Here is a 27,422-nt window from a genome sequence, read left to right as displayed (position 1 = left end):
ATAAAGTTATTAAACATGATTTTCCTTTCACAAAACCATATTGATTCTGCCTGATTACCCTAAATTTGTGTAAGTGCTCTGCTATAACGTTTTTAATAATAGCTTCTAACATTTTCCCTAAGACAGATGTTAAGCTAACTGGCCTGTAGTTTCCTGCTTTCTGTCTCCCTCCCTTTTTGAATAAAGGAGTTACATTCGCTATTTTCCAATCTAATGGAACCTTCCCCGAATCTAGGGAATTTTGGAAAATTAAAACCAACGCATCAACTATCTCACTAGCCACATCATTTAAGATCCTACAATGAAGTCCATCAGAATCCGGTGACTTGCCAGCCCACAGCTCCAACTATTTGCTCAGTATTACTTCTCTGGTGATTGTAATTTTCTTAGGTCATCCCTCTCTAATGTACTAATTTCAGGAAACTGGGATGTAGAAGTGGTTTGGGTAGAAATGAGAAATAACAAAGGTAACAAGCTACTTGTGGGAGTGGTGTACAAGCCCCCTAACAGTAACCGCACAGCAGAAAGGAGTATAAAGGAAGCAATAATGGGAGCTTGTCAGAAAGGTACAGCGATAAACATGGGGGATTTTAATCAACGTATGCATATCTTTAACTTTTTTAGTTAACCACAGGTCCTCCCGTTGGAATTTCTCTTTCTCATTGGAATACATCTATTCTGTGTATTCTGAAATATCCCCTTTAATGTCTGCCACTGCATCTCTATTGACCGATCCCTTAACCTACTTTGCCAGTTCACATTTCCTGGCTCTGCTTTCATGCCCTCATAATTGCCCTTGTTTAAGTTTAAAATACTAGTCTTAGACCCATTCTTCTCTCCCTCAAAGTGAATGTAAAACTCAATCATATTATGATCGCTGCTACCTGGGGGCACCTTCACTATGAGATCATTAATTAATCCTATCTTGTTGCACAATACCAGGTCGAGAATGCCTGCTCCCTGGTTTGCTCCAGAACATGCCAAGAAACTATCCCGAAAACATTCAATGAACTCCTCAGCGTGGCTACCTTTGCACATCTGATTCTTCCAGTTTATATGTAGGTCAAAATCCCCCATGATTATCGCCATACCTTTCTGACAAACTCCCATTATTTCTCCCTTAAACTCTGTCCTGTGTGGTTACTGTTAGGTGGCTTGTACACCACTCCCACGAGTGACTTATTGCTTTTATCATTTCTCATCTCTACCCAAACCGCTTCCACATCCCGATTTCCTGAACTTGGGTCATCCCTCTCTAATGTGCTAATACCATCATTAATTAACAGAGGCCCCCCCCCCCCCCCCCCCCCCTCCACATTTTCCTAGCTTCCTGTCCTTCCTAAATGTCATGTACCCTTCAATATTCAGGTCCCAATTTATGTCATCCCACAACCATGTCTCTGAAATGGCTATCAGATCGTACTTATTTATTTCTATTTGCATTATCGGTTCATCTGTTTTGTTTCAAATACTACGTGCATTCAGATACAGGGTCTTTAGTTTTTTCCTTTTTTATTATTTTTGTAACGCGTTGCCTTGACTGCTGATTTACTCTTAGATTGGTACTCTCTATCCCTTCCTGTCACGGTCTGTTATTAATTTCTTTCTCTCTTGCCTAGTCTCTACTCTTTGATTTATGATATCTTCCCAAATTTGATCCCTTGCCCCCACTATTTAGTTTAAAACCCTCTTTACTTCCATAGTTATGCGGCTTGCTAGAACACCAGCCCCAGCACAGTTCAAGTGTAGACCGTCCCAACAGTACAGCCCCCACATTTCCCAGTACTGGTGCCAGTGCCCCACGAACCTGAAGCCAGTTCTACCACACCAGTCTTTGAACCATGCATTAATTTCTCTAATCAGATTTGCCCTATGCCAATTTGCAAGTGGCTCAGGTAATAATCCAGAGATTATTACCTTTGGGGTTCTGCTTCTTAATTTGGCGCCTAGCTCCTCATACTGACTGCAGAATAGAAAGGCAAATTATCTAAATGGTGAGAAACTTCAGAGTGCTTCAGTGCAGAGGGATCTGGGTGTCCTCATGCATGAATCGCAGAAAACTAGTGTGCAGGTACAGCAGATAATAAGGAAGGCAAATGGAATTTTGGCATTTATTGCTAAAGGAATAGAGTATAAAAGTAGGGAAGTGTTGCTGCAACTGTACAAGGCATTAGTGAGACCGCACCTGGAGTACGGTGTACAGTTTTGGTCCCCTTACTTGAGGAGGGATGTAGTTGCATTGGAGGCAGTTCAGAGGAGGTTCACTAGATTGATTCCAGAGATGAGGGGTTTGTCTTATGAAGAGAGATTGAGCAGTTTAGGCCTTTACTCTCTAGAGTTTAGAAGAATGAGAGGAGATCTAATTGAGGTATATAAGATGATTAAGGGGATTGACAAAGTAGATGTAGAGAGGATGTTTCCTCTGGTGGGGCAATCTAGAATGAGAGGTCATAGTTTTAGGTCAAGGGGTAGCAGATTTAAAACAGAGATGAGGAGAAATTACTTCGCTCAAAGGGTCGTGAGTCTGTGGAATTCACTACCCCAGAGTGGCGGTAGATGCCAGGACATTGAGTAAATTTAAGGAGGAGATGGACAGATTTTTAATTAGTAATAGGTTGAAGGGTTATGGAGAACGGGCAGGAAAGTGGAGTTGAGACCGAGATGAGATCAGCCATGATTGTATTGAATGGCGGAGCAGGCTCGAGGGGCTGAATTGCCTACTCCTGCTCCTAGTTCTTGTGTTCTTTGACAGGGTGAATGTGCTGGGGATATTTCCTCCTTGTGGGTGAGTCCAGAACTAGGGGGCACTGTTTGAAAATTAGGGGTTGCCCTTTTAAGACCGAGACGAGGAGAATTTTTTTCTGAGGGTTGTGCGACTTCGGAACTCTCTGCCTCAGAAGGTGGTGGAGGCGGGGTCATTGAATATTTTTAATGCGGAGGTAGATAGATTTTTGTTAGGCAAGGAAATCAAGATTATCGGGGGTAGATGGGAGTGTGGAATTTGAAACCGAAACAGATCAGCCATGATCTTATTAAATGGCAGAGCAGGCTCGATGGGCTGAATGGCCTACTTCTGCTCCTAATTCTTATAGTTGTTGACCTGCCTATGTAGTTGTTACCTACGTGGGCTATGACGACTGGATCCTCCCCCTCCCTCTAAGTTCTTCTCCAGCTCTGAACAGACGTCCCGAACCCTGGCACCAGGCAGGCAACACATTTGTCTGGACTCTCGCCCGGGCTGCAGAGAACCGTGTCAATCCCCCTAACTATACTGTTCCCTACTACCACTACATTTCTTTTTTTCTCACCCCACTTGAATGGCTTCCTGTACCATGGTCATTTAGCTTATCCACCCTGCAGGTCCCCACTCTCATCCAAACAAGCTGAAAGAATCTCAAACCTGTTGGGCAATTGCAAAGGCTGAGGCTCCTGCATTCCTGCCCTCTGGGTCCCCTTACCTGCCTCAGCTGCAGCCACACTCCTGTCCTTGCCCACTGACCAAATCAGAAGACCCTATTCTAAGGGATGTGACCGCCTCTTGGTATAAAGTGTCCAGATAACTTTTCCCCTTCCTGATGTGTCGCAGCGTCTGCAGCTCGGCCTGCAATCCAATGACTCTGAGCCGAAGTTCCTCGAGCCGCAAACCTTTACTGCAGACATGTTTGCCCTGGATAATGCGGGGATCCAGGAGCTCCCACATGCTACAGCCATGACATATCACCTGTTGTGCCATCCTTAGTGTGTTTTAATTAACTACTTAATTATTTTAATTATTTATGTTCCTTTTTATATATAAATAACTGTACCACCAATTCCTGTACTACTTTAAACCTTAGGAAGAATAGACCTTAGCCACTTACCATATATTCACCAAACAGCTAGCTTCTTCCCTTGTGCTGGAGTTAGAACCAAATCCTGCAGGGTGAAAAAGTTAGAAAAAGCAAAGGAACACCTCCTCCTCCTCCTCAGCCAAATCCCTCAACTCGCCAAACTCTCAGTGCTCTGCTTAAGTCACACTCAGTCCCTTTTTTAACAATCGAATTACTAACCTGTTTAAACTATCAATTTTAATTAATACCTCTAGTGCTGCTCTGTGTTCATACTCTTATTACAATACTTACTGTTACACTACCCAATTGAATATTTTTAATTTCCCAGATCCTAATTTGAACCCTTTTGGTTTCTCTCTCAATCTGTATGATAAATTATAAAATCCACCATAGTTTTTAGTTTATATACTATTGAATCGATCAAGTCTTATTTCATATTTGATTGATTGATTTAGATTCTCCTGCTGTGCTCTATGGCCTCCGACCTTTTGGCACGCTTTTCAAATCTCCTCTCCGCTCCGCTCTGCTCCCACAGCTCTCTCCGACCTCTGACCGTTCGGTATTTCCCAGATATCCTTTGTTACGCATCTCACTTTGCTTTCACTGCTTTGGGTTTCCTGTCCTGTGGAGGACATGGTTGAAACTGGAAATTCAATTGGGGGAAAGAGTGAAATTTACATATCGTTTTGACACGGGCCTGGTCTCCACAGCACAATGTCACTGAGTACAGAATGACCAGTAAAAAGGAATGTGATGTAAATTGTTTTCGTCTGAAATTCATAGAAGAGTGTAATGTGTTGTGGTAAACATTGTTTTTGATTGGCTATTTATTTTTCACCGCAGCTTACCGCAAAGTAAAATGGACATTTAGTAATCTAATAGCTATCCGTTTTAGATTCATCCTTGGTAGATGTGGTTTTAAATTTAAACAAAAAAAACCTCATTTATGGCTACACTTCTATTAGTTCCACTATTAAGATGCCCGTTAAAACTTCCAGGTACTGTACAACTGTGCTGTAATAGAGTAACTAAGGGTTGTTGAGGTCCTTTGCTGTGGGGTGTCTTATTCCCACAGAAGGCAAGAAAGAATATTGGGATGGTGAGGTTGCAGTTACAATCTATCCATGTGGAAAAAAAACCACTCCTGACACAGTAGGTATAGTTATGATGAGAGATATAGGAAAACAACGTCTATAAACCCTGTTTGTTATACCCAGTCACTGTTTATGTGGGCCAATAATGTTGTCCTTGTTTGTCATTCTGGAAACATCATTACTTCCTGTGTTGAGCAAGCTCAGTCACCATATGTTTATACTTGGCCTGCAATACTGAATGGCTATGATAGTAATGACATCATTGTCCCCTGCCTTCCTGCATGGCCTAAACCTGCAGACATGGAGCATGGGCATCCACTGAAAGTTGGCCTGTTTCCCGTAATCCCAAGTTGAATTAACTCTGTTCTCACTTTTAAGACTTCAACTTGTTTCCATTTTTCAAGGAATGGCTCAAATTCACAGGACAAAATGTGTAACTCTGACTGTAAAGATATAGTCCACACTCACTTTCTAGTGGGTGCAAATCCACGAAGTAAGGTTCCCATAAATTGGTGAGCTCAACAACTTTGGCTGCCTTAGACACCTCTCCTCCTCTGCCCCGTATGTTCTATCCCTCCGTACACTTGCTCTGATTTTGTATCATTCATAGAGACTCCACCAAGCTTGTTTCCACCACAAGACCCCACCTACTGTGCTATAGACTCCCTCCTCACTCCGTCCAACTACCTGAGCTTGGTCCAACACTGTCATTCATTGCTAACTACCCTCTCTGCTGCAACTTTAATTTGGTTGCACTTATATCTGTCCCAAAGCAATTGAGACAACTCTTAAAATGGTATCTGTTCCTGCTCTGCATGATGACATTGAGTATGCTTCAAGGCTGTACCCTTGTCTCCTTCTTTTCCTTGTCTTCATCATCCCTTGGTAAAGTTATTCGTAGGCACGGGTCAGTTTTTACATGTATGCTGATAATAGCGAACTGTTCCTTTCTGTCATCACTCAACCACCACTGTGCCATCTAATCGTTTATCAATGTTAAAGCCTTTTTTGTTTGTTCATGGGATCTAAGTGTCGCTAGCAAGGCCAGCATTTCATAGTCATTTATGGCACAGGAGGAGGTCATTTGGCCCATTGAGTCCATGCCAGCTCTCCATAGAGCAATCCAGTTAGTCCCACTCCCTGCTCGATCCTCATAGTCCTGCAAATTATTTCCTTCAAGAGTCCACCCAATTTCCTTTTGAAATCATTGATTGTCTGCCTCCACCACCCTCGTAGGCTGCGAGTGAGCAGTAATGATCTGGAAGTGTGTTTATAAAAAAAAAATGTTCTTTCTCTCATCCCCTCTGCATCTCTTGCCCAAAACTTTAAATCTGTGTCCCCTAGTCCATTTACCAACAGCTAATGGGAACAGTTTTTCTTTGTCTACCTTATCTAAACCTCTCATACTCTTGTACATCTCTATCAAATCTTCCTGAAACCTCCTTTTCTCCAAGGAGAACAGTGCAGCTTCTCCAACCTAACTTTGTAGCTAAAATTCATCATCCTTGGAACCATTTTGGTAGCCCTTCTCTGCACCCTCTCAAGAACCTCATATCCTTCCTAAAGCATGGCGACCAGAACTGGATGCAATATTCTAACCAGAGCTTTATGAAGGTTCAGCATAACTTCCCTGCTTTTGTACTCAATGCCTCTATTTATGAAGCCCTAGATCCCATATGCTTTACTAACCACTGTCTCAGTTTATCCTGTCATCTTCAAATTTCTATGCACGTGCACCCCCAGATCCCTCTGTCTCTGCACGCTCTTTAGAACTGTGCCATTAAGTCGATATGACCTTTCCCCATTCCTTCTGCCAAAATGTATCGCCTCACGCTTCTCTGCATTTACCACTTGTTTTCCCATTCTGCTAGCCTATCTATGTCATATTGCAGTTGATTTGTATCATCCTCACTGATGCCACTCCTCCAAGTTTGGTATCCTTGGCAAATTTTGAAATTCTACTCTGTATTCTCATGTCCAAGTCACTTTTATGTATCAAAAAAGCAGTGGTCCTAGCACTGAACCTTGGGGAACACCATTGTCTACCACCGTCCATTCATGACAACTCACTGTTTTCTGTCCTTAAGACAATTGTTTTTATCCAATCTAACACTGACATGGAGAATCTAAATGGAGCAGAAGAGCAAAGGGATCTGGGAGTAAAAAACCAATCACTAAAACTGCAATGCAGGTCAGTAAGACTGTTTAGAAATATGGTTTTCCTTTTTTAGATCGACGGAATTGAGAAGTTATGCTAAAATTGTATTGGTCATAGGACGATTGGATTCCTTTTTACAGTTCTGGTCGCTATATTTTATATAAAAAGGATGTGGAACGCACTAGAGAGGGTGCAAAAAGATTTACCAGAAATGTGAGGCTATACCTATCAGGATGGGTCTGTTTTCTTCTGAAAACAGAAGTCTGAAGGGTGACATAATAGAGGTCTTTTTAAATGATAAAGTTTTGATTGAATAAACAGAGAGTGTGTGTATCCACTTGTGGGAAAGAGCAAAACTAGAAGCCATCAATCTAGGATAATCACCAAGAAATCAAATAGGGAATTCAGAAGAAATTTCTTTGCCCAGAGGGTGGTGAGAATTTACTATCACAGGGATAGTATAGATGCATTTAAGGGGCACTTAGATAAGCAGATGAGGGAGAAGTGAATAGAAGGTTATGCTGATAGTCGGATGAGAAAAGATGGGAGGAGGCTCAAGTGGAGTATAAACGCTGGTGTGGACTGGCCGTGCTGAATAGTCTGTTTGTGTGCTGTCTATTCTATCTAATTCCTGTAAGCCCTCTTCTCTCCCCAAACAGAAAATATTTGTATGTGGATGTTGGTGAGGTAGTGAGGATAGGATTGGGCTCGACTGTTGAATAGCCTTTCAAAAATACTGTCTGTGCCCACAAGGTGACGAATAACTACTTGGTTAAGGTACTAAGGGCACCAAGTGCAGTTGGTAGCTCTCTGGATCAAGTCTGGTTCAAGCCACCCCGGAGACTTGAGCACAAAATCTAAGCTGACACTTCAACAAAGTACTGCACTGTCGGAAGTGACATCTTTCAGATGAGACTTTAAACCGAACCCCTGTCTGCTCTGTGTATTTTGAAGAGGAGCAGGGAGTTATCCTTGGTGTCCTAGCTAATATTTATCCCTTAATATCATAATCACATATTATTTGGTCATTATCACATTGATGTTGAGGGACCTTGCTATGTGCAAATTAGCTGCTAAGCTTCCTACATTAAACAGTAACTGCACTTCAAAAGTAAAGTGCTTGAGGACGTCATGAGATCATGAAAGGTGCTATATAAATGCAGGTCTTTTTCTCTTTTTGTAAAATCGTACCCCAGGAAGATGCAATACCTTCAGGAGAGAATGAGAGGAGAAGAGAATGGGAGAGGCTGTGGCGTAGTGGTAATGTCACTGGTCTAGTAATTCACAGGGGACAGGGGTTCAAATCCTACTGTAGCAGCTGGTGGAATTTAAATTTAATAAATCCAGAATTAATAAAGCTAGTCTCCGTAATGGTGACCATGAAACCAGTGTCGATTGTCATTTAAAGAAAACCCATCTGGTTCACCAATGCCCTTTTGGGAAATGGCATAGCAAGCCACTCAGTTATACCAAACTATTAGAGAAAAGTCAAAAAGGAATGAAACCGGACCGACCACCCCACATCGACCTAGTCAGCAGACATGACAACGGCACACCCAGCCCTGCTGACCCTGCAAAGTTCTCACTATGAATGTCTGGGAGCTTGTGCCAAAATTGGGAGAGCTGTCCCACAGACTAGTCAGGCAATAGGCTGACATAGTGATACGCATGGAATCGTACCTTACAGACAATGTCTCAGACATCACCATCCCTGTCCAACCAACAGGACAGACCCACCAGAGGTGGCAGCACAGTAGTATATAGTTAGGAGGGAGTTGCCCTGGGAGTCCTCAACATTGACTCCGGACCCCGTGAAGTCTCATGGCATCAGGTCAAACATAGGCACGGAAACCTTCTGCTGATTACTACCTAACGCCACCCCCAGCTAATGATGATGGGGAACAATTTAACAACTGATAGGAGGAGGCGGCTCCACAAATATCCCCACCCTCTATGATGGGGGACCCCAGCACATCAGTGCAAAAGACAAGGCTGAAGCATTTGCAACCATCTTCAGCCAGAAGTGCCGAGTGGATCATCCATCTCTGCCTCCTCCTGAGGTCCCCAGCATCACAGATGCCAATCTTCAGCCAGTGCGATTCACTCCATATAATATCAAGAAATGGCTGAAGGCACTGGATACTGCAAAGGCTATGGCTCCTGACAATATTCTAGCAATAGTACTGAAGATTTGTGCTGCAGACCTGGCTGCACCCCTAGCCAAGCTGTTCCAGTACACTGGCATCTACCTGACGATGTGGAAAAATTGCCAGGATATGTCCTGTACACAAAGGCAAGACAAATCCAACCCAGCCAATTACCGCCCCAACAAACTACTCTCGATCATCAGCAAAGCGATGGAAGGTGTCGTCAACAGTGTTATCGAGCAGCACTTACTCAGCAATAACTTGATCACTGAGGCTCAGTTTGGGTTCCGCCACGGCACTCGGCTCCTGACCTCATTACAGTCTTGGTTCTCAAGGGCAATTAGGGATGGGCAATAAATGGTAGCCCAGCCAGCGGTACCCACATCCTGTGAAAGAATCAAAAAAATGAGCAAAGGAAATTGAGTCGTACAGAACAGTTACAATAATGAGCTTCAGTGGAGGGTGATGAGATGTATAGCATGAGGGAAACTGTTCCCTAAATATTGAAGAATAACATTTAGCAGCTAAACAATGGAGATATATGCAGATAATTTTTAAAAGGAGCAGAAAGCGTGATTGTAGCAAGTAAGTTTTGGCTTGGCTAAACCTTAGGAAATGTCAAGATAAGAATTGTTAAAATTTGAAGATATGAGATATTTAGTGTTAAAAGTTATTTTACTTGGGAAGAATTGTGTTTCCAGAGAACCAGACGCTTTCTGGGCGTGAAGTACATTGAATTGAGTATTAAGACGTTTTAATAGTTTAAATAAAATGTGTATTTTAATTATTTAATCATTATTAAGATGGATGGAGAAGAATAGAGTGAGAAGTCCCATTACGATCCCAGTCCCTAGTGTTTATCCATCTCTACTGGGAGGAAAGTGACAAAAGGTAATAATACATTGGTCATTTTTGTAAAGTTTATGAAACCACCAAGTAATGTGTGCTATCTTATAGATTAGTGGGGAAATTTATTATTGCTGTTGAAATCAAAAGATTGAACATGTGAAAAGAAGTATGGGAATCGAATCAACAGCAGCTTTTACCAGCAGTGCTTTAGGGGAATTGACACAAGTCATGATGAGAGAGTTGACCAAAAGTTACGTTGAAAATATTAGCTTTAAAATGGATGAGCTTGCTTGTTGATTTTGCCTTTCCCAATTACAGACCACTTCAAAGTGAAATTTGGAATGAAAAAGCTAGCAACAGTAATAATGACCATGAAGCAACCAGATTATCGTTAAAAACTCATCTGGTTCTCTAATGTCCATCAGGGAAGAAAATCTGCCGTCCTTACCCAGTCTGGCCTATCTGTGTCTCCAGTCCCACAGCAATGTGTTTGTTTCTTCATTGCCCTCTGAAATAGCCTAGCAAGTTACTCTGGTTTCAAACTGCTGCGCTAAGAAGAAAACAAAATGATCAGACCACCCAACATCAGCCCAGGCATTAGACACAACAAAGGCCAGTTGACCTTGCAAAGACCTCCTTGTTAACATCGAGGGACTTGTGTCAAAATTGGGAGAGTTGTCCCACAAACTAGTTAAGCAACAGCTGACATAGTCATACTCACTGAATCATACCTTACAGCCAGTGTCCCGGACTCCTCCATCACCATCCCTGGGTCTGTCCTGTCCCACCACCATTACAGACCCACCAGAGGTGGTGGCACAATGGTATACATGTCCTCAACATTGATTCCAGACCTGCTGATGGTTCATTGTATAAGGTCAAATTTTTGCGAGGAAACCCACATTCTGGTTACTGCCTACTGTCCTTCCTCAGCCGATGAATCACTATTACATCATGTAGAACACCACTTGGAAGAAGCACTGAGGGTAGCAAGGGCACAGAATATACTCTGGGTGGGGGACATCAATGTCCATCACCAAGAGTGGCTTGGTAGCACCACTACTGACAGATGTTCGAATTCTAAAGGATATAGCTGCTAGACTGGGCTTGCAACAGGCAGTGAGGGAACCAACACAAGGAAAAAAAACTACTTGTCCTCATCCTCATCAATCAGTCGTAGAAGCAGCATGACAGTATTGGTAGCAGTGATCACCACATGGACATTGTGGAGATGAAGTCCTATCTTCACATTGAAGGCACCCTCCATCTTATAGTGTGGCACTGCCATTGTGCTAAATGGAATTGATTCATAACACATCCAACAGCTCAAAACTGGGCATCCATGAAGCACTCTGGGCCATCAGCAGCAGAATTATATTCCACCACAGTGTGTAATCTCCTAGCTTGACATGTCCCTCAATCTACCATTACCATCAAGGCAAAGGACCAACCATAGTTTAATATCGGCGAGCATGGGAGGAACGGTACCAAACATTCCTAAAAATGATGTGCCAACCTGGTGAAGCTGCAACACAGAACTAAATGTATGCTTAAAAAGTGGAAGCAGCATGCTAGAGACAGAGCTGAGCGATTCCACAACCAACGGATCAGATAAAAGCTCTGTAGTCCTGCCACATGAATTAGTGAATGGGACAATTGAATAACTAACAGGAAAAGGAGGCTCCATGAACATCCCTGTCCTCAATGATGGTGGAGCCCAGCACATTGGCGCACAAGACAAGACTAAAGCATTTGCAACCATCTTCAGCCAGAAGTATTGAGTCGATGGTCCATCTCCGTCTCTTCCAGATGCCAGGCTTCAGCCAATTACATTCACTCTCAACATGTGGCTGAAAGACTGGCGTGGGAGAAGTGGGTTTCGGTTCGTGGGGCACTGGCATCAGTACTGGGGAAAGTGGGGCTGTACTGTTGGGATGATCTGCACCTGAACAGTGCTGGGCCCACTGTTCTAGCAAAATGTATAACTAGGGAAGTAGAGAGGGCTTTAAACTAAACCAGGGGGAATAAGGGATTGAGTTTGAGTAGATGTGGCAAATCAAGGGGTAGAGTCAAGGCAGAACAGCCGAATAGTAATCTGGGAAATGAAGGTCAGAGAGTGGCAGGAAGGGACCAAGAGAAAAAAACCTAAGAACACACCAATAGTTGAGACTAGATGGTACAAGGATAACCAAGACAAAATTAAAGGCTCTGTATCTGAATGCACATAGCATTGTTACAACCAAGGTGGGAGTAATGCACTGTTAATTCAGTCCTACTACTCCACAGGTCATAGCATATCAAATAAAGTTTCCCACCTACCAGAAATTAGCCAAATTAAACACTTTGTTCCTCAGAATAAAGCACATCAACCCAGGTTTCTTAAAACGATAACAAAATTAACTATGTATCAATAAGTCTTAAAAACAATAATGATGTATCTCTATATGTGAAAGGATTCTTTTAAAACTTCTTCCTAACCCTCGTGCACACGCACATACATTAAAAAAAAAGTCAACTGGTTTTAAAAGGATGTTTTGGTTTACAACTGTTTCAACCCAGTTATTTTGTTATTCCTAAGAAACATTCTAGTCGAATATTTCTCAGTCGGTGAGGTGTCAGAGTCGAATAGTCGGATGCCACTTGAAGTCTGTCCAGGTGAGGTTGATAAGACCAGGTGAGAAAGGTGTCTAGGGGTCTGTTACTGTCTTCACCTGTTCTTATTGTAACAGGATTTAATTTTTAAACAGTGTTTTGTGCTCCCCCTTTGTAAATCCTTGTTCACAGCTTTCCAATTATAAGGCACACCAGGTTTTCTTTAGGTTTAAAGAAGAAAAGTGAAATTTATTAAACCTTCAACTTAAGCTCTGATACGGTTAATGCCTACGGATATACGACGCGCTCACGCTAGCATGTACACACCTGCAAATAGGGACAGAAAAGAGCAGAAGAAAAATTAAAATGGAGAGGTTTGAGGCAGTCTCTAAAGGGGGCTTGTTGTTACTGTTTCTGTGTTTCCAGCTCGCTGCAGAGTTCTTGATTGTAGACAGCTCTTACTTTTCGTTGGGGCCCAGTATTATTCTTAAACCTTGTTCACTGTAGGAAACTTTTCTCTGTGTTCATATGTCTTCAATGGTTTTCGAAGCTGGTGACAGCGAGATGAGAGCAGACAGGAGAGAGGTGTGTGCTGCCTGCTGCAGACGAAGTGCTGTGAATGCCTACCCATCACAGACTGTTCATCAATGTCAGGCAAGGCCCCCACCTGCCAAGACTGAAGCACACTCCTGCCTGTCCAGTTCACTGGTCTTTTCAAAATGCACCATGTGAAACTGAAATGCAAACAATCAAGTCATGTGACCTGCCATTTCTCTTGCTGTTGTTCAAGAGCTATTAGCCTTCTGAGCTCAAATCTGTGGCAAGTTCAAAAAGCCAATAGCCAGCTAGTCATGTGACTAAAACTGGTCTGACCACTTCTTCTGTGTATTGGGGAGCAAAGACTGGGTCCCTTTGTTCCAACACTGTGTTACTGTGCAAATGTCTTTCCAGTTTTTAATGTTAATGTGGCGAAATAATGTGTGCTTCAGTCTTGCAGGTGGGGGCCTTGCCTGACATTGATGAGCAGTCTGTGATGGGTAGGCATTCACGGCACTTCGTCTGCAGCAGGTGTCACACAGATCTCTCAGCAAAGGATGTAACAACAGGTCTACTTGGATTTCGAAATAGCAGTCTAGCAATAGAAACTTTCTTGAGCTTTCAGGATCTCCCAAAACAGAAGAGACAGCAGGAATCACTCCTAAGACAGAGATTTTTCAGAGAATGGAGGCAATAGGAATTTGCTACCTTTTTAAAATGCAGGGCTTCTTCTCAGCAAAGGAGCCTTTCTCCACAGAGCAGCATCTCTGCTTTTTCTCTCCAGGGTTCTTTTTCTTTCTCCAGTCAGACCACAGCCACCACCAGAGAGGCAAACTTTCTTTTTTCAGGGAGAGGTCTTTTTTTCTCTGATCTGCAAAAAACAGGTCTCAGTCAGTTTGTTCTGCCTCCTGTCTGTCCAGTTCACTGGTCTTCTCAAAATGCACCATGTGAAATGAAACTCAAACAATAAAGTCATGTGACCTGTCATTTCTCTTGCTGTTGTTTGGAACAGGTGTCTTGCAGTCTGTCCCACTCAGTTCAAACGCCAAGTTTCAGCATTCCGTGTTCACAGAAAAATCTCGGTCTTTCTCGGTCTTTTTAAAAACACAAAATTCTAAGCTTTCAAGTTATAAAAAAAAACTCTTGTGACAGCATCCATAACAAAGTAGATGAACTGATAGCACACGTAAATAAATATGATGTGATGGCCATTACGGAAATGTGACTGCAGAATGACAAGGATTGGTTCCTGAATATTGAGGGGTATATGACACTCAAGAAGAATAGGAAACTAGGTGAAGGTGAAGGGGTAGCGCTGTTAATCAAGGATAGCATTGGTGCAATAGTTAGAGATGAGCTTGGTTCAGGAGATCAGGATGTAGAATCGGTTTGGGTGGAGATCAGAAATAGTAGGGGAAAGAAATCAGTAGTGGGAGTGGTCTACAGGCCCCCGAACAGTAATCACAATGTAGGACGAAGTATACAGGAAGAAAGATTGGGTTCTTGTGATAAAGGGATGGCAATAATCATGGGTGATTTTAATCTGCATATAAACTGGAAAAATCAGATTGGCAATAGTAGCCTGGATGAGGAGAATGCTTTCGTGAGAGTTTCTTAGAGCAGCATGTTCTGGAACCAACCACAGAGCAGGTTATATTAGACTTGGTATTGTGTAATGTGACAGGATTAATTAATGATCTGAGTAAAGGTACCTCTAGGTAGCAGCGACCATAATATGATTGCATTTTACATCCAGTTTAAAAGAGAGAAGAGTGAGTCTATGACTAGTATTTTAAACTTGAATAAGGGTAACTACGTGGGCCTGAAAGCTGAGCAAACTGAAGTAAACTAGGTTGCTCGGCTTGGAGATAGATCAGTAGAGAAGCAGTGGAAGACATTTAAGGGGATATTTCAGAATACTCAATGCGCATATTCCTACTATAAAGAAGAATTCTAAGAGGAGGACCCACCATCTGTTAACTAAAGAAGTTGAGGAAAGCATCAAACTTAAGGAAAAGGCATATAATTACACAAAGATGAGTGGCAGTTCAGATGGTTGGTCAGAATATGAAGAATGGCAGAGAATGACTAAAAGGGTAATCAAGAGAAAGAAATTAGAGTATGAGAGAAAGCTAGTGAGAAATGGAAAAATGGATAGCAAGAGTTTCTACTGGTATTTAAAAAGGAAAAGAGTAAGTAATGTGTAAACAGTGTTAGTCCTCGAGAGAGTGAGAATGGGGAGCTAATAGTGCATAATAAGGAAATGGCAGATGCAATGAACAAATATTTTGCTGCTGTCTTCACTATAGAGGATACAAAAAAAAATTCCAGTAATAGCTGTTTTTCAGGAGGTGGAAGGAAAAGAGGAATTTGGTGAAATTACAATCACCAAGGAAGCTGGACAAAGAACAGTACAGCACAGGAACAGGCCATTCGCCCCTTCAAGCCTGCGCCGATCAAACTGATGGCGCTGCGGGTTGACAAGTCCCCGGGTCTTGATGGACTTCACCCTAGGGTCTTAAAAGAGGTGGCTAATGAGGCAGTAAATGCATTGGTGTTAATTTTTCAAAATTCGCTAATTCTGGAAAGGTTCCATCAGACCGGAAAGTAGCAAATATAACCCCTCCATTCAAGAAGGTGCAAGGGGGTGGGGGGTTTGCGGGGGAGACAGAAAATGGGTAACTATAGGCCAGTTAGCTTGACATCTGTCTTGGGGAAGGTGTTCGAATTGATCATTAAGGAGGTTATAGCTCGGCACTTAGAAAAACTCAAGGTAATCAGGAATAGTCAGCATGGTTTTGTGAAAGAGAAATCATGTTGAACCAATTTATTGGCGTTCTTTGAAGAAGTAATATGTGCTGTGGATAAAGGGAAACCTGTTGACGTACTGTACTTGAATTTCCAGCAGGCATTTGACAAGGTGCTACATAAAAGGTTATTGTACAAAGTAGGAGATCATGGTGTAGGGGGTAACATATTAGCATGGATAGAAGATTGGCTGGCTGGCAGAAAACCGAGTATGCATAAATAGGTCCTTTTCTGATTGGCAGGATGTGACAAGTGGAGTCCCGCAGGGGTGTCTCATGGAGCCTCAACTTTTTACAATTTATATCAATGACTTGGATGAGGGGAGTAATGGCATGGTAGCTAAATTTGCAGATGACACAAAGATAGATAGGAAAGTATGTTATGAAGAGGACATAAGGAGGTTGCAGACCGATATAGATAGGTTGAGTGAGTGGGCAAAAATCTGGCAGATGGTGTATAATGTGGGGAAAATGTGAAGTTGTTCACTTTGGCAGGAAGAATAAAAAAGCCTTGTATTAAACGGAGAATGACTGCAGAAATCCGTGGTATAGAAGGGTCTAGGTGTTCTCTTGCATGAATCACAAAAAGATAGTATGCAGGTACAGCAAATAATAAACAAGGCTAATGGAATTTATTACTTCATCCTTTATTACAAGAGGAATTGAAAATAAAAGTAAGGATGTTCTGCTTCAGTCATGCAGGGCATTGGTGAGACCACATCTCAAAGAACAGTACAGCACAGGAACAGGCCATTCGGCCCTTCAAGCCTGCGCCGACCTTGATGCCTGCCGAAACGAACACCACCTGCACTTCCGGGGCCCATATCCCTCTATTCCCTTCCTATTCATATATTTGTCAAGATGTCTCTTAAACGTCGCTTTCGTATCTGCTTCCACCACCTCCCCTGGCAGCAAGTTCCAGGCACTCACCACCCTCTGTGTAAAAAAAAAAAACTTGCCTCGCACATCCCCTCTAAACTTTGCCCCTCGCACCTGAAACCTATGTCCCCTAGTAACTGACTCTTCCACCCTGGGGAAAAAGCTTCTGACTATCCACTCTGTCCATGCCGCTCATAACTTTGTAAACCTCTATCATGTCGCCCCTCCACCTCCGTCGTTCCAGTGAAAACAATCCGAGTTTTTCCAACCTCTCTTCATAGCTAATGCCCTCCAGACCAGGCAACATCCTGGCAAACCTCCTCTGTACCCTCTCCAAAGCCTCCACGTCCTTCTGGTAGTGTGGCGACCAGAATTGCACGCAATATTCTAAGTGTGGCCTAACTAAGGTTCTGTACAGCTGCAACACGACTTGCCAATTTTTATACTCTATGCCCCGACCGATGAAGGCAAGCATGCCGTATGCCTTCTTGACTACCTTATCCACCTGCGTTGCCACTTTCAGTGACCTGTGGACCTGTATGCCCAGATCTCTCTGCCTGTCAATACTCCTAAGGGTTCTGCCATTTACTGTATACCTCCCACCTGCATTAGACCTTCCAAAATGCATTACCTCACATTTGTCTGGATTAAACTCCATCTGCCATTTCTCCGCCCAAGTCTCCAACCGATCTATAATCCTGCTGTATCCTCTGACAATCCTCATCATTATCCGCAATTCCACCAACCTTTGTGTCGTCCGCAAACTTACTAATCAGACCAGCTACATTTTCCTCCAAATCATTTATATATACTAAAACAGCAAAGGTCCCAGCACTGATCCCTGCGGAACACCACTAGTCACATCCCTCCATTCAGAAAAACACCCATCCACTGTTACCCTCTGTCTTCTATGACTGAGCCAGTTCTGTATCCATCTTGCCAGCTCACCTCTGATCCCGTGTGACTTCACCTTTTGTACCAGTCTGCCATGCGGGACCTTGTCAAAGGCTTTACTAAAGTCCATATAGACAACATCCATCGCCCTTCCCTCATCAATCATCTTCGTCACTCCCTCAAAAAACTCAATCAAATTAGTGAGACACGACCTCCCCTTCACAAAACCATGCTGCCTCTTGCTAATAAGTTCGTTTGTTTCCAAATGGGAGTAAATCCTGTCCCGAAGAATCCTCTCTAATAGTTTCCCTACCACTGACGTAAGGCTCACCGGCCTATAATTTCCTGGATTATCCTTACCACCCTTCTTGAACAAAGGAACAACATTGGCTATTCTCCAGTCCTCTGGGACCTCGCCTGTAGCCAATGAGGATGCAAAGATTTCTGTCAAGGCCCCAGCAATTTCTTCCCTTGCCTCCCTCAGTATTCTAGGGTAGATCCCATCAGGCCCTGGGGACTTATCTACCTTAATGCTTTGCAAGACACCCAACTCCTCCTCCTTTTTGATAATGAGATGACTGAGACTATCTGCACTCCCTTCCCTAGGCTCATCATCCACCAAGTCCTTCTCCTTGGTGAATACTGATGCAAAGTACTCATTTAGCACCTCACCCATTTCCTCTGGCTCCACGCATAGATTCCCATCTCTGTCCTTGAGTGGGCCAACCCTTTCCCTGGTTACCCTCTTGCTCTTTATATATGTATAAAAAGCCTTGGGATTTTCCTTAATCCTGTCTGCCAATGACTTTTCATGACCCCTTTTAGCCCTCCTGACTCCTTGCTTAAGTTCCTTCCTACTGTCTTTATATTCCTCAAGTGCTTAATCTGTTCCTAGCCTTCCAGCCCTTACAAATGCTTCCTTTTTCTTTTTGATTAGGCTCACAATATCCCATGTTATCCAAGCTTCCCGAAACTTGCCAAACTTGTCTGTCTTCCTCACAGGAACATGCTGGTCCTGGATTCTAATCAGCTGACATTTGAAAGACTCCCACATGTCAGATGTTGATTTACCCTCAAACAGCCGCCCCCAATCTAAATTCTTCGGTTCCTGCCTAATATTGTTATAATTAGCCTTCCCCCAATTTAGCACCTTCACCTGAGGACTACTCTTATCCTTATCCACAAGTACCTTAAAACTTATGGAATTATGGTCACTGCACCTGAAATGCACCCCCACTGAAACTTCGACCACCTGGCTGGGCTCATTCCCCAATACCAGGTCCAGAATGGCCCCATCCCTAGTTGGACTATCTACATACTATTTCAAGAAGCCCTCCTGGATGCTCCTCACAAATTCTGCCCCATCCAAGCCCCTAGCACTAAGTGAGTCCCAGTCAATATTGGGGAAGTTAAAATCACCCATCACCACAACCTTTACATCTTTCCAAAATCTGTCTACATATCTGCTCCTCTACCTCCTGCTGGCTGTTGGGAGGCCTGTAGTAAACCCCCAACATCGTGACTGCACCCTTCCTATTCCTGAGCTCCACCCATATTGCCTCGCTGCATGACCTCTCTGAGGTGTCCTTCCGCAGTACAGCTGTGATATTCTCCTTGACCAGTAATGCAACTCCTCCACCCCTTTTACATCCCCCTCTATCCCGCCCGAAGCTTCTAAAGCCTGGAACATTTAGCTGCCAATCCTGCCCTTCCCTCAACCAAGTCTCTGTAATAGCACCAACATCATATTTCCAAGTACTAATCCAAGCTCCAAGTTCATCTGCCTTACCTGTTATACTTCTCGCGTTGAAACAAATGCACTTCAGACCACCAGTCCTGCTGTGCTCAGCAACATCTCCCTGCCTGCTCTTCCTCTTAGTCCTACTGGCCTTATTTACTCTGTCCTCCTCATTTACTTCACTAGCTGTCCTACTGCTCTGGTTCCCACCCCCCTGCCACACTAGTTTAAACCCTCCCGAGTGATGCTAGCAAACCTTGCAGCCAGGATATTAGTGCCCTTCCAGTTTAGATGCAACCCATCCTCCTTGTACAGGTCCCATCTGTCCCTGAAGAGAGCCCAATGGTCCAGATATCTGAAACCCTCCTTTCTACACCAGCTGCTCAGCCACGTGTTTAGCTGCACTATCTTCCTATTTCTAGCCTCACTGGCACAGGGAGTAATCCAGAGATTACAACCCTAGAGGTCCTGTTTTTTAACTTACTACCTAACTCCCTAAACTCCCCCTGCAGGACCTCATCACTCTTCCTGCCTATGTCATTGGTACTGAAGTGTACCACAAGCTCTGGCTGTTCACCCTCCCGAGGTCAGTTTTTAAAAAAAATATATACTCACCGCTCTGGAACTCCGCCCTCCGAGTCTGCTCCGAGAATCCCCGAGGTAAGTTTTTTTTTTATATACTCACCGCTCTGGAATACCGCCCTCCGAGTCTGTGAATACTATGTGCAGTTTTGGTCTCCTTATTTAAGGAAGGATGTAAATGCGTTGGAGGCAGTTCAGAGGTGGTTTGCTGGATTGATACCTGGAATGAGCGAGTTGCCTTATGAGGAAAGATTGGACAGACTGGGCTTGTTTTCACTGGAGTTTAGAAGAGTGAGGGGAGACTTGATTGATGTATGTAAGATCCTGGATGGTCTTGACAAGGTGGGTGTGGAGAGGATGTTTCCTCTATGGGTGAGTCCCCAGACCTTGGGGACACTGTTTTAAAATTAGGTGTCGCCCTTTTAGGACAGAGATGAGAAATATTTTTTTCTCAGGCTTGTGCGACTTTGGAACTCTCTGCCTCAGATGGTCGTGAAGACGGGGTCATTGGATATTTCTAAGGAGGAGGTAGATAGATTCTTATTAGGCAAGGGAATCATGGGTTATCGGGGGTAGATGGGAGTGTGGAATTTGAAACAAACAGATCAGCCATAATCCTCTAGAATGGCAGAGCAGGCTCGAGGGGCCGAATGGCCTACTTCTCCTAATTTGTATGTTCCATATGATAATGAGAAACTGTTGAACGCACTGGATGTAGGAAAGGCTATGGACCCCCACAACATTCTGGCTATAGTATTCAAAACCTGCGCTCCAGCATTAGTCGTACCAGGTTGTTCCAGTACAGCTACAACATTAGCCTCTACCTGACCAGGTGGAAAATTGCTCAGGTATGTCCTTTCCACAAAAAGCAGGAAAAATCCAATCTGGCCTATTACTGCCCTATCAGCCTATTCTCAATCATCAGCAAAGTGATGGAAGGTGTTGACAACACCTTCCATCAGGCAGCACCTACTCAGTAATAACCTGCTCACCAATGCTCAGTTTGGGTTCCAGCAGGACAACTCTGCTTCAGTCTTCATTACAGGCTTGGTTCAAACATGGACAAAAGAGCTGAGTTCCAAACGTGAGGTCAGAGTGACTGCCCTGACATCAAGCATTTGACCTAAGTGTGTCATCAAGGTGCCCTAGCAAAATTGAGGTCCATGGGAATCGATAAAAACTCCACTCGTTAGTCATGCCTGGCAGAAAGGAAGATGGTTGTGGTTGTTGGCCTCCATCATCTCAGCCCCAGGACATCACTGCAGGAGTTCCTCAGGGCAGTGTCCTAGTCCCAACCATCTTCAGCTGCTTCATCAATGACCTTTCCTCCATCATAAGGTCGGAAGTGGGGATGTTTGATGATGGTTGCGCAATGTTCAGCTGCATTTGCAGCTCTTCAGAGATTGAAATAGTCTGTGCCTGCATGCAGAAATGTTTGGATAACAGTCAGGCTTGGGCTGCTAAGTGGCAAGTAACATTTGTGCCACACAAGTGCCAGGAAATGCCATCTCGAACAAGGGAGAATCTAACCATCGCCTCTTGACATTCAGTGGCAGTCCCATCGCTGAATTCCCCCATGATAAGCAGCCTTGGAGGTGGGGGAGGTGTGGGATCACTATTAACCAACCACATAAATACTGTGGCTACAAGAGCAAGTCAGAGACTGGGAATTCTGCAGTGAGTAGCTCACTACCTATGTCCCCAAAACTTTTCCACCATCTATAATGCACAAGTCAGGAGTGTGATGAAATACACTCCAATTGCGTGGATGAGTGCAGCTCCAGCAACACTCAAGAAGCTTGATACCATCCAGGACAAAGTAGCCTGCTTGATTGGCACCCCATCCACAAACATTCACTCCCTCCACCACCGGTACACTGTGGTTGCAGCTTGCACTATCTACAAGACGCACTGCAGCAACTTGCCAAGGCTCCATTAGCAGTACTTTTCAAACCCGAAAAGGACAAGGGAAGACCACCACCTTCAAGTGATACTCTGTCCTGATTTGGAATTGTATTGCTGTTCCTTCACTGTCGCTGGGCCAAAATCCTGGAACTCCCTCCTTGATAGCGCTGTGGGTGTACCTACACCACGTTGACTGCAGTGGTTCAAGAAGGTGGATCATCACCACCATCTCAAGGGAACTTAAGGATGGGCAATAAATACTGGCCGTGCCAGTGATGCCAACATCCCATGAACGAATTAAAAATAAAGTTACTTTGGAACTTTTGTCGCTATTGTTTTCTTGGCAAATACAGCAGTGTGATAGATACATGACCAGTTAATAATTTTGGTGATGTTGGTTGAGGAATGAATGATGAGCAGGACACTGAGAAAACTTGGTCCTTTGGATAGTACTATGCGATCTTTTATGTCCATCTGAGTAGACAGTCGAGTTAGAACCATACAACCATAGAAAAATTACAGCACAGAAGGAAGCCATTCAGCCCATCATGTCTCCGCCGGACAAAAAAACTAGCCATCCAATCTAATCCCACCTTCCAGCGCCTGGTCCGTAGCCTTTCAGGTTACAGCACTTCAGGTGATGTCCAGGTACCTTTTTAAATGATTTGAGGGTTTCTGCCTCCACCACCATTCCAGTCAGTGAATTCCAGACATCCACCACCCTCTGGACGAAAAGGTTTTCCCTCATGTCCCCTCTAATCCTTCTACCAATCACCTTAATTCTGTGCCCCCTGGTATTTGACCTCTCTGCTAGGGTAAACAGGTCCTTCCTGTTTACTCTATCTAGGCCCCTCATAATTTTGTACACCTCTATTAAGTCTCCCCTCAGCCTCCTCTGTTCTAAGGAAAACAGCCCTAGCCGATCCAATCTTTCCTCGTAGCTGCAACTTTCGAGCCCTAACAACGTTCTTGTAAATCTCCTCTATACTCTCTCCACAGCAATTATGTCCTTCCTGTAATGTGGTGACCAGATCTGCATGCAGTACTCCAGCTGTGGCCTAACCAGCGTTTTATGCAGTTCTGGCATTACATCCCTGCTTTTGTATTCTATACCTCAGCCAATAAAGGAAAGCATTCCATATGCCTTCTTCACCACTCAGTCTACCTGTCCTGCCACCTTCAGGGACCTGTGGACGTGCACTCCAAGGTCTCTCACTTCTTCTACCCCTCTCAATATTCTCCCGTTTCTCGATTTAACATTACTGCTGAAAAATGGCATTTCTTCAAATGCAGCACTCACTTAGTACTGCAGTGAAGTGTCAGCCTGGATTACATGCTCAATTGCTGGAGTGGAACTTGACTCCATACCATTTGAATGTTGCTTTTGAGCCAAGGTAGTAATCATGGTCGTGTGTAGGTAATAAGAGAGGGAGAGCCAATGATGTGTTTTTGGGGAATTATGAAGTGGCTTTATTTTTTTTTTATGAGAAGCCATTCTTGACATTGCCCTGGTTGCCACTTAGGAATGGAACCACAAGAGGACATTCCAGGGAGCTGGACAACAGAGGGAGGTGGTGGATGCAGTCAGCAATGTTGCATCCTACAGACAAGGGCTTGCACAGTTGCAGAAGGTTTCATTTCAGACATTGGCCAGGGCATTGCTAGTGGAGCTAGCAGTGCAATAGGCGATCTGAGCAGAAGCTCCTACTTTTTACGTTCCTGCTTGCTTGTTGCTTGGACTCCTGTGCAGCTCTAGTGAGCCTCACCCATTCTTCTTTTTGGTGCAGTGAACAGCACAGAAGTTGAATTGAACAGGGACTTCTGAGAGAATTGGATATGGACCTTGGAGGCACAGCATGTTCAAGAACATTGGAGAGAAATGTGAGGTTAGAACTGAGTATTAGAGAGAGAAAGGGGTTTGATGAGGCTGGTCATTGTGAGACGAGGGGCCATGGGTTGTCTTTGTATGGCTCAGTAATTCATTGGACAGCCCTTTGTCGTTGAGCATCAGGGGAGCTATTGAGCTGACATTGGTGGGACTGTTGCAGTAACTCCGCATTATGACCGAAATGGTAACACTTGCTACTGATCTTTTGTATATTGAGAAACTAGTTTGAGGCACCAAGAGCTGTCGTGCAGGATGCCATCAAGGTTGAAAATAGTATTGGAGAGGTTAATGAAAATGTAGCAATTAGATGACACCAAGTTTTGAGTTTTAAATCCCAAAGATTGTGTAGGATGAAGGAGATTGAGCAAAGCATGATGTTCTACAGTTTGATGTCCTGGAAAAAGAATCAGAAGAGAAGCAGTATCTGGTGAAGAGGAAAACTGTGGGATGGTATTCCGTTTTAGAATAAACGAGAGAGGAACATTCGGAGGAGTATAAATGGTTATATTGGCTTTCTCCATTTTAAATTGAGGAAGTTTGCAGCAGGGGCATTGGTGAGAGAAGGATTGCTCATCAAATGACTAATTTTTTTTGTATCCTGTTGAGTGTGAGAACTGCTGAAAATACCTATCCAAATACAGGGCTAGTGTTTTAGTTTTGGACAAACTTGGTCATTCTAGAGTTTAAAAACTTTTGAGAGGGAATACATGGGCATATAGAGAAAACCGTTTCAGCACTGCAAAGATTTCCATTTGTGCTCCGAACACAGGAAATAGGAGCAGCAGTAGCCCATTTGATGGTGATGCTCATAGTATTGGACTAAGAAGAACAAAGGTTGGAGCTGGTCAATGTATGAAGTGGGAGATGAGATTTGAAGAATTGAAAACAGAAGATCTCTAGTAGCATGATGTCCAGGTGTACAGAGTACTGCTTCTACAGGGGACTATAAAATTGGGAAATTTTAAATGAGGGAATTTTGTACAGATAGGGAAAAGGTGCTATTCTGCTATTTTTAAATAAAAACAAGGAGCAGTCCAGGAGAGGGAGTTGGAGACAGTGAGACCTGTTAGCTGGGTTCTAGAGGCATTATTTAAAATTAATAGTTTAAGATTTAGATATTTAGATTTAGAGATGCAGCACTGAAACAGGCCCTTCGGCCCACCGAGTCTGTGCCGACCATTAACCACCCATTTATACTAATCCTACACTAATCCCATATTCCTACCACATCCTCACCTGTCCCTATATTCCCCTACCACCTACCTATACTAGGGGCAATTTATAAGGGCTAATTTACCTATCAACCTGCATGTCTTTTGGCTGTGGGAGGAAACCGGAGCACCTGGAGGAAACCCACGCAGACACGGGGAGAACTTGCAAACTCCACACAGGCAGTACCCAGAATTGAACCCGGGTTGCTGGAGCTGTGAGGCTGCGGTGCTAACCACTGTGCCGCCCCACAGGGTACTAACGGGATTCTCAAGGAGGGAATAGACATTTTTTTTCCAGATCATGGATAGGCAGCTGAGACCTGTTGCTTGTAATTCCTGTGCCATGTGGGAACTTCAGGACACTTCATCTGTCTTGTTTTTGAGAGTGTGGCCTGCAAAGCATATGGCATCTTGGGCTTCATAAATAAAGATATTGAGGGAAATTATGCTGAACCTTTTTTATAAAGCTCTGGTTACGTCCCAACTGGAGTATTGCATCCAGTTCTGGTCGTCCTACTTTATGAAGGATGTGAGGGTCCAGAGGAGATTTACCAGAATGGTTCCAGGGATGAGGGAATTTGGCTACAAGGTTAGGTTGGAGAAACTGGGTTTGTTCTCCTTGGAGCAAAGATTGTGCAGAGATTCAATAGAGGTGCACAAGATTATGAGAAATTTAGATTAGGTAGACAAAGTAAAACTGTTCCCATCAGCTAATGGTACAAGGACTAAGGGACACTGATTTAAGGTTTTGGGCAAGAGATGCAAGGGGGATGTGAGGAAGAACTTTTTTACGCAGCAAGTGGTAATGACGTGGAACTCGCTGCCCATGAGGGTGGTGGAAGCAGAGGTGATCAATAATTTCAAAAGGAAGTTGGATGGACACTTGAAGGGAATAAACTTGCAGGGCTATGGGGATAGAGTGGGGGAATGGGACTGACTGGATTACTCTATAGAGAGCCAGTCTAGACTCGATGGGCCAAATGGCTTACTTCTGTGCTATACATGACTCTGATTCTAAATTTCTCTGCCAGTTTTCCCTTTAAGACACTCCTTCTAGCCTACCTCTTTGACCAAGCTTTTGGTCACCTATCCTAATCTCTCCTTGTGTGGCTCTGGATTAACTGTTGTCTGATAACGCTCCTGCAAAGCATCTTGAGTTGTTGCACTATTTTAAAGGTGCTATATAAGTGCAAGTTGTTTCCTCTCCCTAACTTGGGGTGCTGATTCTAGCTGTGTAACAACCCTGATGCTACTTGTCATGTTTGCTTTTTTGTTGGCGAGTGGGAGGAGAAGAGGAAAGCAAAAACGATATGCGATAGTAATTAAAAAAAATACAAGATTTGCATGCAGCTGGAGAAAGCAGTTTAGAGTTTTCTGTGAAGTTGAACCAAATCCTGCACTCGCCCTTGGACAGTACTTGCCAATAATCTCAACGATCATGCACAATAATTTTTAAAGTTGTATTTTGTTTTTCTTCAGCTAATGATTTGTCTTTCAAATAAGAGCAGGGACTTTCACCTATGTAATTAATACACATGTCTCTGTGTGTGTCTCTAGTTGCGATTTAGTATTTAAAGTGGAAATCTAAAAATACTGCAGTATTGCTGAGAAAACAGGTTTGAATAGTGTTGGCATGCATTTTCCTGGAGTATGCAATATCCTTATTTATTCTTTCTACTTTCCTCACTCCCTTGTAATGAACCCTTGAGTCTGTGATTTTTACCTTTTCGGGAATGTTTTCATTTTTAGGGTTAGAAAATAGGGTAGAAATAGAAATTTGGGATTGGTGGAATTCTGACATCCAAAAAATAGACTATTTGGACTTCAAGTTGAGCAAATAGAAGTGGCAAAGAATAAATGAAGATGGGAAAATGGTGGGTGAAAGATCAGGGGACGGGGCAGAGACTTGCTATCTTCATGTACCTTATAGAGTGACATTAACAGAGATCTCATAGAAAATTGCCTCCTTTTTGGAACTCGCACACCTACCTACCTAGTAAATTAAGAATGGCATGTGTTGCGCCCAATCGCTCCAGTCAAAGCCCCCAATCAAAATATTCTGATTGTGTGGGAGAAATGCACTGTTAATTCAATGCCATACCTCCACAGATTGCCTAACATGTCATTTTAAACTTTCCAAATTAAACGGAGACCCAGCCAAATTATACCATCTATTAACCCCCGAATGAGGCTAACCAAACCAGATGCCTTTAAATCAACAAATTAACTCTTTAATTAGAAAAACTAAATTCTGAAACACTACTAAGATATAAACAACATTTAAAATAGAAAAATTAGAGTCTTTGCAGAT

At 43.4% G+C, this 27,422-nt stretch overlaps 1 protein-coding gene across 8 annotated transcripts in view; it reads left to right on the top strand.

The window, feature by feature from the left end:
* disp1 (dispatched homolog 1 (Drosophila)) overlaps nucleotides 1-27,422 on the top strand; it is a 567,770-nt gene that overhangs the window by 4,506 nt on the left and 535,842 nt on the right. Inside the window, exon 2 of one of the 8 annotated variants that reach the window (XM_068028050.1) lies at nucleotides 12,657-12,733. The exons of the other annotated variants lie outside the window; for them this stretch is intronic. The gene's annotated coding sequence lies outside the window, so the exon portion shown is untranslated. The remainder of the gene's footprint in view (nucleotides 1-12,656; nucleotides 12,734-27,422) is intronic. 8 annotated transcript variants of the gene reach the window in all.

This window comes from Heterodontus francisci, chromosome 3, assembly GCF_036365525.1.
Source record: "Heterodontus francisci isolate sHetFra1 chromosome 3, sHetFra1.hap1, whole genome shotgun sequence".
NCBI classification, from domain to species: Eukaryota; Metazoa; Chordata; class Chondrichthyes; order Heterodontiformes; family Heterodontidae; genus Heterodontus; species Heterodontus francisci.
Note: the sequence above shows the minus strand (reverse complement) of the source record. Positions and strands in the feature narration are given on the sequence as shown.